Here is an 18,843-nt window from a genome sequence, read left to right as displayed (position 1 = left end):
GTGAAATGTTATGTAAATTTCTTCCTAGAAATCAACATTTAACAAAAGGTTATAAGATAGATATAAGTTTACCAGACCCTTGGTTTAAGATAAATTTCACATTTTGTGCGAGCTTCGAGATGTAAAAACTACAAGCTTTGCCTTTCAGAATCTTTACTATCTTCATGCAAGAGAAGATCAAGGTATTGAGTCTCTTCTTAGTTCATGCATTAACATAGTACAATACCGGCCATGATAGGCAGCTGCACAAAATTTACACAAACCACGCATAAGGACAAATATAGGAACATGACGATTTCTTTTCAGGCAATAGATCTTTGGAAAGAACTTCCAACCCATTTCAAAGAACTTAGCGTATATGCTTTTTCAAAAATACAAAAGTACTTGCGACTGTCGGACCCATACCCGAATTAGTTAATTTTCTTTTTGTTTTCCCTTAAACCAAACTGTAAACTGCAAATTCTTCCTTCATTTCTCCTGTCCTACAAATAGACGTAACTAGGCTGGAGTCTAACTCGAAAACCTAACGGTTCATTTAGCTTCCACTCTCATTCAAACAAGATTATAACAGTTACCTCATGTAAGACATGCTACCTATATTAAATAAATTAAAAATGTTATAGTATTCAAATTTATAATGAGTAAAAAAAAAAATGTTGTTGTAGTTGTTCCCCTCCAACAGGATCGAATCTGACCTAAACGACTCTCTTGCTCAGCCTATGCTGTCTTGTACATTTTCTGTTTCTGCTACGAGCCCAGGATGCGGCGAATCGTGCACAGAATTTTTGCCTCTGAACATTTCCAAGACTAAAGTGTGTAAAGATTCAAAAGTAAAGATTGGACAGCATCCAGTTTACACAGTTTTCATTTTGTTTTCCCGCATTCATTCGCAGAAAGGCTAGGTTCCGTTGACAATGCGAACAATGTAGCAATCATCCGAATCAAAATTTACATGATGTAACAAACTGTACATGAGACAAAGGAGTAAAGTTTGTTTTTTAATTGGGTTTTCAAAGTTCAAGAGAAAACAGTTATTTGCTTTCAAGTTGGTACTGCTTTTAGTGACAATAGTATTTTGGGAGCTGTTTATTAAGCTGTTCGCTGTGTTATACTCAATTCAGAGAAGGAACCACGTACGTTTGCCGCGATGGAGTTTGTTAGGCTCACAGGGTGGAGGCCGGCATCTTTACCGCGAGAGAAATTCTCTGACTTGTGTCTTGCAATAAACTTAAATTCAAAAACGTCACTCGGGACTGGATAATGGTACTCAGCAATAAAAAGGGTGTAACTGAAGCACAGTTTACAATGTCATAGGTACGTCAGATACTCTGCTCGTAAATGTTGACTACTTACAACTTTTAAAAGGTGGTTCGCATGACAAGGCCAGATTCACATGTGGTTACCATTTAGACTACCTATATATTACTATTAACTTTCCTCTTTTTACAAAGTATCGGCAAATTATCTCCTCTCATTGTGATTCAACATTAGTGTCCCTTTTCAGTGCCATCCTCTTTTTCGTTTATCCCTGTTTTAATAGTTAGGCTCGATAGAGTTGCCGGAAATAAAAAAAGTAGCTCCTATCATGAAAACCCAAAAGAAGAGACTTCCGCGATGAGGGAAACCTTCAGACCAGGTTAGCTCTCTGTTGGGAACTGAACGTTATATGTGACTTTGCCTTCTTTTAAGACATCTTTAACGTGAAACCTGAATAAGTTTGAAATTGAGAACTTTTAAGTGGAAATAAGTTTGAAATAAATATAGAAGTTCATGTTACAACTACTAGGTGATGCTTGCATCTGTAGAGCTTTCAAACAGCGCATGCTCAACTACATTTGCCTAGGGTGGGCCGCTAAGTATTTACTTCATCAAAAATTTGGCCAAGCGAGCGCCTGGAAATTCGTCATAATAATACAAATTTTAAGAAACGTAAGACCAACCAGAAAGAGTGTCCCGACTAACAAACGTTTTCGCATACCCAAAATCAAGTTTAAGGGTAATGTTGAAGACAAAAATTACCATCAAAGACCACGATTTTGAACAAAAGAAGACAAATGTCTAACTAATAAGGTCGGCTAGGAACGTTTGCCATGTGTTGCTAAGGGCATTCCTCTCTGTCTTCAGATATTCCTTTCATTTGACTTGACTTGCGCTTAATTGTCGTTCGTTGTTTAATGGTGATAACCAATTTTAAACCATTAGTAAATTGATTGATTGGTTGACTGAAATAGATAGAAAAACTAACAATGTATCTTCCATCAAGGTATTGAGTTATTTTTATTTGCAGATTCTGACGTTAAGAAGACATCCGTCAGGAACTGCTTGCATCTGTAAAGCTTGAATAAAGCCCATGTCCAGCTCCATTTCTCTAGAGTAGGCCTCTAAGTATCTACTTAATCAAAAATTTGGCCGAGCGAGAAAAACTGGAAGTTCATCAGTTAATCATAAGCCTACCTGATGGGGTCGGCTAGGCAAGTTTGCTAAGGGAATTCCCCTCAGTGTTCAGAAATTCCTTTTATTGGACTTGAGACGTCAAATGATCTGGAATTAATTGTCGTCCATTGTTTAATGGTGATAACCAGTTTCAAACCTTTAGTGGATTAATGGATTGAAATAGATAGAAAAACCGGGATGACACGAAATTTACCTGTAAGCTTGAGTGTACAGATGTTCTCCTCCAATAAAATGGGTACCTAAAACAACCACCTTCCACATTAGAATTGCCGGTAAAGTTCTTGAACGTAAAGTACGCTGGCATGAAATTGACCTTTGATAAAAGAGCACCGACTGACACAGTCATGCCAGCATGCGCGAATACGAATCCTGACATAATTACCATGGCTGGATGTAAATAACATTAAGCTGTTTATCTGTTTCGGTTTGTAATATCGTGTATCTTGAAAACTGATTCTTTCCTTGCACATTCTCGTCAGCGGCTTTTTAACAGTGCTGACATCCGAATTTGAAGAAGAAAAATAACTGCCAAGCTCCAATCTGTGCTCCGTGTGTCTTTGATTCAACCCTGCAGCAGTAACCGCTAGAAATTCCCCTCTGTGACAGTCCCGGTGAGACTTGGTTGTTCCCCAGGTTTTTTAACAAAAACTCTATCCTGGCAGACAAAAATTAAACTCAGCGGGTTGATCCAAATGGCCAATGATGCGTACAAATCTAACCATGCGTGTATATTTACATGCAAAACTGTGTGAATCGGTATTTAACATACACTCTTTTTTATAATAATATTGTTTTTTTTCTGGCCGAGGTTGAATATTCTTATTTTTCTGCCGATTTTAGGCTGGAATATTTTTCTTAATATATTCTTAGATTATAGGGTATGAAATTTCAGTTTTCGAATGTATTTGGTGTCTGGATGGTGTAAAAATAATTTTGGAGCCAGTCTACAGGCATTAAAGCCTAATATCAAACATTACTTCTTGCAGAAATGTTTTGGCATCAAACATACGGCGCGCAAGTGCTGTTTTTACTACTTTTTGGTTGGTTTTGCTGTTTAGAGAATGGAAAAATTTTATACGGTTTAGTTAAAAACATAATTGCATTGTATTTGCAAATTTTCAACAGACAAAATATTGGTATTTTTTTAAAAAAATCTCAGCACCTGGTTTATTCGTAAAATATTCTTAAAATTTCGCAAATTTCAGCCTCAATATTCTTATAAAATGATATTTTCATAAAAGAAAGAATGGCAAGAAATATTGCATGAAATTTTCAAAGCAAGTCAACTGAGGCAACCTATGTTATATCTCACGTGCTTTTACATTTTGCTATACCAGTTCGTAAACTAACATTCTATCACGTAGTATGTAAGCAGGTATGTAATTTATAGCGTCGTTCAGTGACACTTTCGAGTTTACGTTTGAAGACGTTCGGTTGACATGTTAACTGGAAGATGTAATTTGCGTATTTATATTCGAGGCAAACATTTCACTGAGATACAGACGTTCCCCTTCATCAGGCTAGCAAATACTTTCGATGCTTAATGTAGACGATATTAGAGAAAAGGCTAAAATATCTAAAATGTACGAAGCCAAAATGTACAAATAGCAGCAACGAAATAATAATATCAACAGTAAGGTATGGTAAGGAAAGGTAAATATATTTCAAGTGGTAAACGTAGGGAGTGGTTGCCCAATCTCCCTAGCCAGGGACTCATGACAAAAACGCACGAATATTTACAATAACGTTACCGGCTTACAATTACTATATTCGCTAACATGCATTCAGAATTAAAATATAAATTATTCCTAAGAGCAGCTAGTCCTAACAGTAAAAAGTCTATAATTCTTCCAAAACGACAATGCAAACCAATGTAAAGAAACTGCGCGATCATTTAGTGAATTTTCGATCGCAATCGCAGAAAGTTGAAGCACAGAGATATTTTTCGATAACAATTTTGCAAAAGACTCCAATCTTTCTCAGCGATGATTTTTTCTTACCGAACCGCGACATTTGACGCAAAAGAGGAAAGACCACACAGTGATATTTTGAACAATTAATACCCATTTTATTTTCATTGAACCTCATAATATGACGCAAATTGATTTCGAATCCTTTTATTTCGCATTCTTTTGAACATACCTTGTTATAGTTGTCTTGTACCACTATATTTCCGTCACCTTTATTTATTTATTTTTTTTTTAGTGAAGACTTGATATGACATGATGATCCACTACAGACTAAGAAATGTTTTCCGAGGCATACACACGATAGCTTTACACGTGAGTTGTCTTATACTCGCTTAACCACACCCACTGATTTTCATGGTTCCAGAGAAAGTGTGTACTTTTTCCGTCCACAGCTTGCTGGGATACACATCAATCAAGCTGATTTGGTCGCCTTCTGTCAGCTTCTTTATCGCCCCAGTAAACCGGTTGCCGTATTCTGAGCCTTTTCCGAGCGAATTCAGAAACAAAGAGACTGTCTCGCCATTTACAGCTAGAGCCACGCGATTATGCGAGGAACCTCCTTGGGGATACGCTTCAAAAAACGCTTGGGCGTAGATATAATAGGTTCCACTCACAAGTACTTTCAGACGGCCATTGTCATGTAAGAGTCAATGCAAAGTTCCGTCTTCGTCAAAATCGGATGATGATTTCTGCCAAAATTGAAACATACTGCATGAAAAAATTATACATCTACCCAGCACTTAAATTGGATGCAGAAAACTAGGTTGTGTCCTGGTGTACCATTGTACTTCTTTCTTTGCGAACCTTTGTTTAGCTGTTGAACATTGTTGGGTCTTTTGCATCGGTTCTTGTGAACCGGTACACGAGGACAGAACCGAAAACTAAGCCAACAAGCCAATTTCCTGCTCCATGTAGTTACGATGTTAGTTGAGGTATCGTGGTAGGTGGATTGACAGTGTTTGGAAATCGCGTTCTTTATACGCTGGCGCTTTGAAAGAAAACCCCACCAACTTATACATTTTCTGAAAGCTTAATAGTTATAGAATACCATCATATCTTTGAAATTTTCTAAAAAGTCATTGTCGCAGTGATATTAAAAGAAATATCCGGGAACACTGCTTCGCTTAAACTGGTTCGCTTCCGCGCGTGAACCGTCGGAGATGCGTGATTAACATCGGAAATGTTTTCTCACACATCACCCTCGAAAAGAGTGTCGGCGATTTTCCAGATGTGATTTGGGTTTTTCTACTAAACTTTGATATTTTCAATGCGGACGTTTCCTTCCACTAAAGAGGCCCTAACTTTGATACGGAAGCGAAATTAAACAAAGCCCGACATCCTTTTTCGAAGGAGGTATCCTGGAACATACCTCCCGAGTTTCAGCCAATTCCGTAGGAAGACGCGCGTAAACGAACTAAAAATGTTTATCCTTATATGCAGTTTCATTTTATCGAGAAAAAGACGAAAAACCTTTTATGAGATTGGTATGATTACGTGTTAAAAATCCCCTCCGCACTGACAGATGCCGGCATGGGTCAGTTTACTAAAACAATGGCTTATGACAACTTGAAATAAATAGACGTCTACAATTATGGCGGGGAAACCCGTCGCAGTGAAATCGTCTGAGAAGCGACAAACTACCAAGAGCTTTATACAGGTTTGTATTTATATTTAAACTGCCCTGATTTCTTTTACTTAGAAGATTTCGTCGGCGGCATTGGTATTATGTTGCTCGAGTTTAGGCTTCTTTGTTCTCCAGGCATTTTTGAAACCATGCCATGTGAAGCCAAAAAGAGGAAATCATCGTCTACATATGCGCTTGACTCTCTCGTTGTTGAAGTTTCGGAATCGCGTCCGTTCTCCAGCAATTTCGTGCGACTAGCACTTGTTGTAGTTTGTCTTTCAGCTTCATTGGCTGGACTATGGTTACAGTGCGACCCACGCTGAACCTCTGGGTTCGACCAGATTGTCGCCTCTTTGGCTTCTTCGAAGACGAAGATGGGCAAGAAGTTTTCTTACGTTTTCGTCCTGACATAAAGAAAATTTGACAAAAACGAAAGCTAACTTGCGATGAAACAACCAGATCAAGAACAGTTCGCGTGCACAAATGGAATATCACACCGCAATTCGCATTAGATGTGACAACTGGCGGTGAATTTTAATTAGAGGTGTCAACGCGCCGAAAGAGGTTAATGAGATTCAAAAATAGTTTTTCTCTTTATCTTAAAAAGTAAAAAAGCTTTTCGTTCCATTCTTTTTGCAAAATATTTATCTCAGTCCTCTCAATTTGAAAAGCAAAAGTTTTTTCGCATTTTTCGTAAAAATCCACCTACCATGATACCTTAAGGACTACATCATACCAGTCTCGAAGCAGTTAAAACAACTGGGTATTACAAGCTACCGCATCTGCCGCGTATAGCTTAGCTTCTTTTTAACTTTCCTGCCAGTTGTCCTGATATCTAGGGAATAAATAAAAATATCGTATTTATTCTTCTGATTGAAAATCACTCAAAAAAGGCATGGGCAAAGCGTAAAGGTTATGTTGCTCAGTATTTGTAGTTAAGCAAAAAACTTGTGAAACAACCCCTAAAATTGAGCCTGTACAAAAGACTGTTTTCTTATAGCAAACAGATAAACAAGAGTAGGAACAAATTACTTTTTTTTGTTTTGCAGCTCTGAATAAAAATTTGCGAATCTCATACATCTTCCTTTCTTTCAAAGAGTTTGTGTCGTGCAAATTTTAATTGCTAACGTCTGTGTCGAGACTGTTCTTGATCCTCATTAAATCACGATGTATTGGATGACCAGTGCATTCTCTATGTTATTTTTCTCTTTGTTATTTCACGATCATTATATTCGCCGCTTGCACAACCTTTTATGAAAGAACTCTGAATTACGTTCGTATCTCATCGAATGGAATGGTTATCGAACGTTAATAAGATAATACAAAAAAAACTGAAGTATCTGAAATTTTGCCGCATTTTGGAACTTCCTTACCGTCAATAAAATTTTCGAGAGGGGACAAACAACATTTAGCTTCTATTTTAGCTTCTATTTTACCCTCCTCTCTGCTACTGTCCCCGCAGTGAGAAGGCAGATGAGCAAAGCAGCTTCTCACAACATGATCTGAGGTTTTCACATACAGGGTCCCAAGATGGTGAGTGGAAGGAAGATCGAAATAATTTATCAAAAGCATTTAGGAATATACTGCTGGCGTTAATTTTGTTACTTGGTTAGTTTGTTTTTGGTCAGTGGTACTTGATAAGTGTAATCTGCAAGGAATAAGACACTTTTATGCGTTGTTCTAATTTTGGTCCAAAATCCTAAACATCTACCAAAGATAAGCACATCAAATTGCGCATCCAAAATTTAACTGCGGTGCTGAGTTTTCACAACTATGCCATCATGCTAAAATATTTCAAGCCTGGCGGCCTCATTGTTCTACGAAACAACAGGGAAGGATTTTCTTAAATAAACTGTTTCTTCCAGTTGCCTGGGGTCTTTGAATGGAATCACAGGGAAAAATCATGATAATTCCTAGCTGCGAACAATGTAAAATCTGTATATCACAGTAAAACTTACTGTGATATGTTCTTCTCTTTAGATATCGTCCTTTGAAGTCAATCTTTCGCGATAATGGAAACCTTTAGACCAGGCTAGCTCTCTATGGAGAACTGAATGGTGTATGTGACTTTGCCTCCTTTTAAGAGATCTTTAACATGAAACATGAATAAGTTTGACATTGAGAGCTTTTAAGTTAAAATAACTATAGAAGCTCATACTAAAACTACTAGGACATGCTTGCATCTGTAAAGCTTGGAAACAGCGAATGCCCAGCTACATTCGTCTAGGGTAGGCCGCTAAGTATTTACTTAATCAAAAATTTGGCCAAGCGAGAAAAACTGGAAATTCGTCTTAATCATAGTAATTTTAAGAAACGTAAGATCAAACATAAAGAGTGTTTAAGACGTCTACTGATCACAAAAGTTACGATTAAGATCACAATTTTAAGCAAAAGAAAACAAAAGGCCGTTTGATGGGGTCTTCTAGACAAGTTTGTCATTGTTGCTGAGGGAATTCCTCTCTGTCTTCAGAAATTCCTTTCATTGGACTTGAGACGTTAAATGTTATCGAAATTAGTTTCGCTTAGTTGCCATCAATTGTTTAATGGTGATAACCACTTTCAAACTTTCAATGGATTGATATATTGACTGAAGTAAATAGAAAAATAACAGTGCATTTCAACCAAGGAGTTCAATTATTTTTATTTGTAGATTCTGAGGCCACGTAATTGGGCTGTAAGCTTGAGCAGGTTTAGATGTTCCCTCCATGAAACAGCAAGGTATTACTAAAACAACCACCTTCCACATTAGAATGGTTCAGTTCTTGAACGTAAAGTGTTGGCATAGTGGCGTTCCCGGTGCAATGGTTACAATCTTTTCTTTTGAAATAACCGTTAAGGGATAACAACATATCGTCCATCAATGAGTTTAGTTATTTTATCAATATCTAGCTTAGTTAAAATCAAATCGGTATAAACGGTCTCGGAAAGGCCAATTAACTCTTCGATTAGAAAATATCCCCGAAAAATTGTTATCGAAAAATATCGCAGTGCTTCGACTTTCTGCGATTGAAATCCAAAATTCACTAAATAATCGCGTAGTTTTTTATTTTTTATTTTTTTACATTGGCTTGCATTGTCGTTTTGGAAGAATTATTGACTTTTTACTGTTAGGACTAGTTGCTCTTAGGAATAATTTATATTTTAATTTTGAATTCATCTTAGCGAATATAGTAATTGTAAGTAGTAATGTTATTGTAAATAGTCGTGCGTTTTTGTCATGAGCCCCTGGCTTAAAATATATTTACCTTTCCTTACCTTACCTTACTGTTTATATTATTATTTCGTTACTGCTATTTGTACATTTTAGCTTCGTACATTTTAGATATTTTAGCTTCTTCTCGAATAGTGTCTACATTTAACATCGAAAGTATTTGCTAGCCTGATGAAGGGGAACGTCTGTATCTTAGTGAAATGTTTGCCTCGAATATAAATCCGCAAATTACATCTTCCAGTTAACATGTCAACCGAACGTCTTCAAACGTAAACCAGAACTGCGTGTTATTGAACGACGCTATAAATTGCATACCTGCTTATATACTGCGTGATAGAATTTTAGTTTACGAACTGGTATAGCAAAATGTAAAAGCAGGTGAAATATAACATAGGTTGCCTCAGTTGACTTGCTTTGAAAATTTCATGCAATATTTCTTGCCATTCTTTCTTTTATGAAAATATCATTTTATAAGAATATTGAGACTGAAATTTGCAAAATTTTAAGAATATTTTACGAATAAACCCGGTACTGAGATTTTTTTAAAAAAATACCAATATTTTGTCTGTTGAAAATTTGCAAATACAATGCAATTATGTTTTTAACTAAACCGTATAAAATTGGTCCATTCTCTAAACAGCAAAACTAGCCAAAAAGCAGCAAAAACAGCACTTGCTGTATGTTTGATGCCAAAACATTTCTGCAAGAAGTAATGTGTGATATCAGGCTTTAGTGCCTGCAGGCTGGCTCCAAAATTATTTTTACACCATCCAGACACCAAATACATTCGAAAACTGAAATTTCATACCCTATAATCTAAGAATATATTCAGAAAAATATTCCAGCCTAAAATCGGCAGAAAAATAAGAATATTCAACCTCGGCCAGAAAAAAAAACAATATTATTATAAAAAAGAGTGTATGTTAAATACCGATTCACACAGTTTTGCATGTAAATATACATGCATGGCTAGATTTGTATGCAGCTTTGGCCATTTGGATCAACCTGCTGAATTTAATTTTTGTCTGCCATCATAGAGTTTTTGTTAAACAACCTGGGGAACAACCAAGTCTCACCGGAACTGTCACAGAGGGGAATTTCTAGCGGTTACTGCTGCAGGGTTGAATCAAAAGACACACGGAGCACAGATTGGAGCTTGGCAGTTGTTTTTCTTCTTCAAATTCGGATGTCAGCATTGTTAAAAAGCCGCTGCCGAAAATGTGCAAAGAAAGTATCAGTTTTCAAGATACACGATATTACAAACCGAAACAGATAAACAGCTTAATGCATTATTTACACTCAGCCATGGTAATTATGTCAGGATTCGTTTTCGCTCATGCTGGCATGATTGCTCCAATGTGTTCTCCAACGTGAGCCTGCTCGCAGACTAAGAAAGTGAAACATTATTTTCGCTAACAGTTTGCGAAAGCGAAACGGATCCCCGGACTGAGTCGTGACGACTAAGGTGGTGGAAGAACCGACTCGCCGGAAGTCATTTCGCAAGAACTTTATAGAAGAGGCAGAAACGAGTAGAAAGGTTTTGTAGATGAATAAATATAAGCTTAACAATCCGGTCGATTTTAATTACTAGTAAGAACTTGGATCATCTACAGAAGTTTATATTTTCAAGACGTTGCATTGTGCCAGAAGTGCTTCTTGACTGTACTGACAACCTGTATAGTTTTGCTACTCGAGGGAAAAAGTGGAAACCTGGAGAAGAAACGCTATCGGCAAAATCCTCGATTGGTGATCACGAATCATCGGCAAGTTTAAGCTCAAATTTAGCAATCTTGTTTCCCGATGAGAGAAAGAGGGGAGACGAACTGTGGAATGAACTCCACGATGCTTCTTTAGAGCAACACCAGCATGCGTTGGGTGCCGTTCTAGTATAGCCAAAGACACGTTGTCGATTGTGCAGTCAATCGCTCTCCATCAAAGCGTCCAGGATCTCGCAGGTAGTCGTTTATGATGAAACTAAAGAAATATTCCTACCGTCAAAGATTCCTAAAGTGTGTTCAAGAGGAGGCTGCAAACGAGCTCTGGGTACTTCCTTAGGACCAGTACTAAGAAGCACCAAACAAAAGGCGTGGAGAAACAGCGCCGGGGCACAGTAGATGAAATGGGACCGCTACCTTGCTCCGACGGTTTTGCCATGGAACCAAATCTTTCATAGAACTTAAAGATCACTTGCAAAGAAAATCATCCGAGAGAATTGAAACTATAAGTTGGTCTATCGCATTGTGGTTACGAGGAATGAGCTTTTCCGTGGAATTTGTTACAGATCAGAACGCGATCATGCATACTTTCTTCGAGAATTGAACAGTACTAAATATGCTCCTAAAGACTTGCCCAGTTACAATGGGGTATAATTTACTCCGGCCTTTGTGCCGAGTCAGCAAGAACATTTTCAAATGTCAATGTCGCACATCTGTAAAGAATTCTTAACTGTTAACACGGTTACATTGACTACTGAGAAATTAGTCTTTATATCATATCTGCCGGTTATGTTACTAGTTATAGTTTTATTATTCTCATCACGCAACTGTTATTTACTTTCACAAAGTTAAGTTACTGATGAGCGACTTCTCTTCTTTATTGTAGAATTCAACCCCTACTGGTCAGTTCCTCTTCGTCGAAGATATTTGAACCAAAGTACATATTGCATACTGGCGGTAGTCAACTCGGCTACGCCTCGAAATAAATCACTGACATGACGCAGTCTCGTAATCTCTCGTGCAGTGCTTCTCATGGCATTGCACAGGCACTTGTTGTGTCCGGAAAGGTACCAAGACAACAGACATTAACGCAACATGCTTTAATACGGTCGATTCCTACAGCTAGCACAATTCTCTCCCGCTACCGCCGGTCAGCGGTCAGTTAGGACTTCATGTTACTACAGCACTGGCGACTTTGCTAGCGCCCTCTAAATTTAAATTTAAAAGGGTCACGACCAAACGCTGCCTCAACGGACACAGTTTTGAAAACATTAACCAACGAACAAATACTAAATTTCACTTGATTTTATATCGATCAAAAAATTCGATGAAATCGTCAAAATCGATAACATTTAGACTTCGTCAGCGTGCGAGTATTGATTTTTATCTATTGCCTCGTCAATATGGTTGATATCCATTGTACTTAAGGCGTTAGTGCATTGATAGGACTCTATCCCCGCGTTGACATAGGTCACATAATTACAATACTGAGATAGGATGAGAAGCAAATGGAAGTGAGATATTACATATGTGGATAAAGCCATTTGTTCGAGGGCAAGCTGAGCTTCAGCGGACTCCACTTACTGTCCCTCCAAACCCTCGAAGCCTTGCTCTAGACCTTTTGCCGCTTGCATTGATGTATATGCCCGGACCGTTGCCATCAAACTGTCCATCAATTCAAATTGGTAATCAAACCGATTGCTAAGGGTTTGCGCAAGTTGAGGTACAGCGATTTTGAGTTTAAAAAGGTGGTTTCCTACGAAAATGTACGCTGCACCAGCAATGGCCTCTCTTGTCTCCACGGAATCTATCAAAGTTTCCAAATTATTGACTACTGCGTTCCAGGCAGCGTCTAGCTCAGCTATTTGAGCCTCGGAGACCTGCGGTGAGTAGTCGTTATAGCTCTTAAGAAATTCTGCTTGTATTTTCTTAAATTCATCACTACTAGTTTCTTCCGCCTCGAACTTAGCAATGATTTTCTTGGTATTTTCTAAGTGAACCCTATTTTTCTGAAATCCTTCTCCAATTATCCCGAACTTGTCTGTGGCTATTGTTATTTGCTCACGAATTGCACCGCGCTTGGCTGCCTCGAGCGTTGCCCTGGTGGCGGCATCGATACGATCAGCCGTGTCCGCGAAGCCGCCAAAGTCTCCCCCCATGACCCCCATTATTGCCGAAATACCCGAACCAATGACTTTTAACCACATATAAGTAGCATCAATAGATTCGATTATAGTACCCTCCATTTGCAGCTTAGAAGTATCATATTCTAGTTTTTTCTGAAGTTCTGCTGCCGTGTTTTTGAATTCGTCCAATTTGCCGGTTATGAAAATTGTATCTGCCCGGGCAATTGCTTTGTCAAACTTGGCAACCTTTGTGAAATAATCACGCAAATGTGCGAAACGACTGCCTATTGACGCCTTGAAATATTTCTTTATCTCTCCAGTGAACTTTTCCAACGAGCTTTGCAGCTCTAGCTTGGTATTTTCAACTGCACCTTTGATGCTAGAAATTTGAAACTGGGTTAACCGGGTTTTATGATCGACGCTCAGATCCAGACTTTTTGTTCTACGATCCTTGCTGCTGTACTGGTCAAGAAAAACTGCAACGTTCTCCTTGGGGATCTTAAAACCGCATTCCATGCTCCTACTAGTTTTTTCAAAACTGGGGGCACATTCATCACTACTGGTCAGTCCCATTTGATTCTCGTTGGGGACTAAATTGGCAATATCTTCAAGGCCAGTGAGGTCATTTTCTCGGAATTTGTTATACATGATTTTCAGCAACTCTTTCGCAGTCTGAGCTGTCTTAAGTGCATCGGCTTTGACATAGAAATTGCCTTTAGGTGCCAATAAAAGCCAAACTAGAACAACAGCTCGCATGCTTTGCGATTCACTCGACTGCCAGTTGTCATAATTTGGCCCTAAGACACTCCTTAGTTTTTCCATACGTGCAAACGTCTCAGCCAAGTAGCACGTGAGTTGTTCAAAATCATTTCTGTAGGTGTCTGTACATTCGCGTTTCATACTTGCAGAAATGGAGCCGAATTCACCGAAATGGTCCTTAATTTTGTCGCCATCCTGATTCAGAGCATTATCATAGACACTTTGGAACATTGTCATTAGCCGGTGACAGAGGGTCTTATTTCTGGCGTTGGACGCAATGTTCATGATTTCATAGACTTTAGGCTGGAGAAGATACAACATAGATAGCTCCTCCCTGACTCTAGGGGGCCCCTCTTCCCCGTCAGGGCTGGGATCCCATGGTATATTTTCATGATCTATCATCAACTCTGCTAACCTATCAAAGACTACTGCTAACTTACATTGCATTTTGGTATCGTCCCTGTCCATGCTTTCGCACTGTTCTTTCATAAGATACATCGTGCCGCTGGAGTTATAGTGTTTAAAAACCAGTTCTAAGCTATTGATATTGTTCTTTTCAATGTAGTAGAAGACTCGATCGAGCATTTCTTTGCCAAGTTGTTCAAGATCAGTTTTGGCCCAGTAGAGAAGTCGGGGGTCATTCCATCGCATTTTCGTAACCCAGTTAATCTCCTGTTCTAAAACATCGGGCTGTTTGCCCCATGGTGCTTCAAACCAGCCGTACTAATTGCGTTGAAGATTGCCTTCCTTCATGATATAACTGTCAACGGTTTTCCTCACGACTTCTTTCGCAGCACACAGGAACTCTTTGGACCAACATCTATAATAGCTAGATTTCTTGTTCGCTTCGTAATCATCACAGCCTTTCTTTAAAACGCCTTCAATCATCGATTTATACAGAACTCGGACTTTGGAAGGACTGCAATAAAAGAGAACATTATTCAGAATCAATAGAAAAGCTATATACTGAGTTATCAGGTAAGGCAATCTAATCAGGGTACACTGTAGCACCTAATGGAAGGTATCCACGTGCCTTTTAAAAGAAAGACAGACAGGTCAATACAGAATTCTTCTCGTAAGTGATACCATCATCATCATCAACATCGTTAATTAGCCTTGATATTAAAAGAATTTTACAGAGTACAGCACATTGTTAGGCAAGGAGACATTAGGCTTATAGACTAGGCTTATAGGAAAGACCACGTCGACGTCACACTATGATAAGAACTAAGGGCTGCGAAGGTGTGTGACTAGGATAATTCAGTAACTATTTTAATAAAAACTTTACCACTTTGTTCTTAAAGATAGGAAAGCTTGACAAACTTGTAATAGATACAGGAAGACAATTCCAGATTTTTGGTCCTTGGTAAAGAGTTCTGAATTTCTTGATGTTAGGACGATAGGACCGTACTCGATAATTACTGGCTGTTCTTGTGTCATATCTATGAATTTGAATGTTCGTAATAAACAGATTGAGAAAGAGTGGATTATATTTGAGTGAATTATTCGACAACATATACGTAAAGGATACCTGAATCTTTAATGGCATACTGGAAAATGCATTGATGTAGACATAGTTAGAACTAGTTATGAAAGACGGTAAACTTCAAAGGAACAAACAAAGAACACAAGATTTATGTTGGAAGGTCCACGAGACTGCAAGGTCTTTTGTTTTGTGCTCACATTCCAGTTTAGCCGAATGACGTCACCGTCACGTTTCTGTTGGTCAGTTCCTTGATCAATAATCATGACCTATTGTGCTCTGTGCAGGGTCAGGCCTTAAAAGCGACCAAAAGCATAGAACAAAACCCTTTGTCAAGTTTCATAACCATTTCCCTCTATTAAATATGATGTAAGTCCGTCGAGTCGACGAAACCCGCATATTTAGCAACATTGGGAGTATTAAGGATACGATTGTCTCTGCATACGTACAAGGCTAATATGGCCAAGCCTTGTACGGAAAGGAGAGTGCCAGTTGGTAGAAGGAATGAATGGAACGTCCGACAGGGACGCGCTCGTTCGAGCCTTCCTGAGCTACTTCCTTTTAGCTTCTGCAGCAAATGTATTCAGGTCGAATGTGGTAGTATCCTCTCGAATGATCGGAGTGCTTACTCATGGACACCAGCCAAGAAAAGTGCCAAGCTACGTTTTAGTCAAAGTGAGGTATTATTATCTGGAATAACGAAACTCGGTGCTGTTTGGTTTGCCCATCATGCGTTGGCAAAAATCTGTTTACCAGCATAGCATTAACGATATTTTGCTATAGTTCTTAGAGGTTTTACCTTCTACTGCCATATCGGTCTATCCAACTGTAGGCTTGTCCCAGATAATAATCATTCCAAGCTTGTTTGACCTCTTGTCTCCGCTCTTCGCATCTTGGGTCAGTTGGATCCCAAACTTTCTCTGAGAAACATGAACCCAGGAAAAGCAGCAAAAGAAATGCCAGGAACAGCATCCTATCCTGTTAGGAAAACAAAATAAGTTTTTTTTTTTATAATTAATAGTCTTCCTTAACCACACTTAATCGTAAGTTCATTCACTCTTCCTTAAATGGTCGCATGATTGTGACGTTGTTTGAACGACCTTGACGTGGCGGCAGTCGCAATCATATTGGCGATCAATTTGGTTAATGGAACCAGCACTATCTCAGTGTAGCCAGGACGATCAGGTGCCGCTCTTGTTTTCCTAATTTTTTTTTTTCCAAGAAAAGGGAGGGAGCGTGGCCAAGTGGTTAGAGCGCCGGATTTGAAATCCGTATACGCAGGTCCCGGGTTCAAATCCCGTTCTGACCGCTAGCTGATGCTGTTCTCGGTAGCCCCGAGTTTAACTTCTCGGCTACGCTTGTAAATAGCCAACTGGTCTACCAGTTGGGATTCTTAACCTAGTTATGTTTATTTGAACATTTATTTATCATTGATTGTTTACATTGGTCCTGAAAAGCCCCAATGCGAAGTGGCCAATAATGTATACATACATGTACAAAAGTTAGTAACAAGGTAAATTTTTGTTTACTGTGAAAATTGTGTAAAGTTAAGTCAAATATCCTAATTTCTTCCAATGCTAAAAAATCATATGACTTCTCGTACGAATAAATCACCGAGTTTTGTGTCTAAAATAAATGAATGGTCATTTTTAGGTGCTAGTGTTAAACAAACAAAAAGGTAGAGATATCAAACATTACCTTGGTGTTTAGGGCTATGCAATTGCTCCATCATTTTGAACCGTTGGAAAACTCATCATATCTCCATGCTTTGGAATTCGGACCTCTGACTTACCACAGAAGCCGATACGACATTCGAACACCTTGAGCTAGTGAGCCACCATAACGTCAAGAGAAAGTCAATGTTTATTTTGTTATTGTGGGATTAAACAGATGTATTATCCCTTTGGAAATAAAATGTGACTGAAATGATGGATTTAAATCATTTGAACTGCCAAAATGAAATGAGCCACCAGATGATCCTCGCAGTGTCTCTGAGGCGGTGAAACGCGATTCACTAAATCGACAAAAAACCCTTTTGAAGTTTTTGTTTTAAGACGGATGCTGGAGGTTACTTAATTTACGGCAGGTTTCCACTCGAAGCCATTGTCTGGGTATAAATGTATTCTTTAAGTAAGACATTCTTTAGAAATAAGATATTTAACATATTCTCATTTATCTTTGATAGTTCCAAGCTAAGCCTTATACTACTGTAATAGAATTAATCTTTAAATTCGAGCCTTCGCTGATCCACGGCATCATCAGATGATCTGGAAACTGTGGTTAAACCCTAGGCATCTGTACAGACGTGTATCAGCCCTTTACTATGCATGGTAATGACATTTTCTAACTATTTTTTTCGAAAGGGATTGTCTCGCTTGGGACCAGGGACCACTTTCTACATTAATATCACTCTGATTATTACGGTGATACAAAATATCTGCCTTGATATCGCATTATTAACATGATCAACGAGTTTCTACCTTGGTATCCGCGACTACTATCGGGACAAATTATTTCATTCATTGATATCGCATTTTAAAATACCGGGCGAGATAGACCATTTTAGTTAAAAGAGAAACACTTACTTAACTGTCCTGATCGAGTTAAACTCATCGACTGATCAAAAGAACGCGCTTTTTCGAAATATCCACGACGCACAAGTATATAAATATTAACCGAAGAAGCCAAGGGCATTACCTCATTTATACACAAAGCTAAGATTCCCTGGACGAAAATAATGAAAAAACTCCAGTTAAGGACAAGAAGACTCAAACTACCTGCACAATAAAATGACTCTCAACAAGCTTCCTTTATGTTCTGTTTTCTTCCTTGAGAACCACGTTCTAAAACGTACCTGTTTGCAGGCTGGCCTTTGAACCACGAACAGGGCAAAGAGAATTTAAACCTAGGTAGGAAAACAGGATAATGTTTACGAAACGAAACTTGAGAGAATCTAAGCTCAGTTAATAAAAGTGTAATTTGCGACCTACTTACAAAATGCAATCCCTTTTGGTTCAGATCATATGACCTTAAACGAGTGATGGAGTAGAATTAGATTGCCTCAACTAATTGCGCTTTCTTAAGTGATCAAAAAATGGTGTCATCATTTTGAACCGATGAACCCAAGAAAATTGAGATATTACATTACCGCCATATTACACGGTTGTCCGCTTTGATACCACGGCACCAGTAGCGTCTCAGAACCCTCAATAAGTGCTACCATAAGAACTTTTACTGCGATGAAGCGTCAGAAGGAAATCTGATTCGATCAGATTGCATTCTTAACTTGTGGGCCCAAACGATGTTAAACTGAGATTTATAAACCTCGTTTTCAAAAAGTGCGTCTTTTGGCCCAGGTTTAAATTCTCTTAGCTCATTGTGACTCTATCAGCCAGCCACATACCTATTTTTCATTTATCAGATATGACTTTTACTCCTAATCTTAAAAAAAAAAACGCTTGTGCAACGTTAAACATTTCTAATTAATCAAATCATTTCAAT

General features: G+C 38.4%; 1 pseudogene; it reads right to left on the bottom strand.

Annotated features, from left to right (window-relative positions):
- Positions 1-12,059: 12,059 nt before the first annotated feature.
- Positions 12,060-16,315, bottom strand: LOC110047146 (uncharacterized; annotated as a pseudogene).
- Positions 16,316-18,843: the final 2,528 nt, after the last annotated feature.

The sequence above is a fragment of the Orbicella faveolata genome, unplaced genomic scaffold, assembly GCF_042242905.1.
Source record: "Orbicella faveolata isolate gen_17 unplaced genomic scaffold, um_ofav_v1 contig_35, whole genome shotgun sequence".
Lineage (NCBI taxonomy): Eukaryota > Metazoa > Cnidaria > Anthozoa > Scleractinia > Merulinidae > Orbicella > Orbicella faveolata.
Note: the sequence above shows the minus strand (reverse complement) of the source record. Positions and strands in the feature narration are given on the sequence as shown.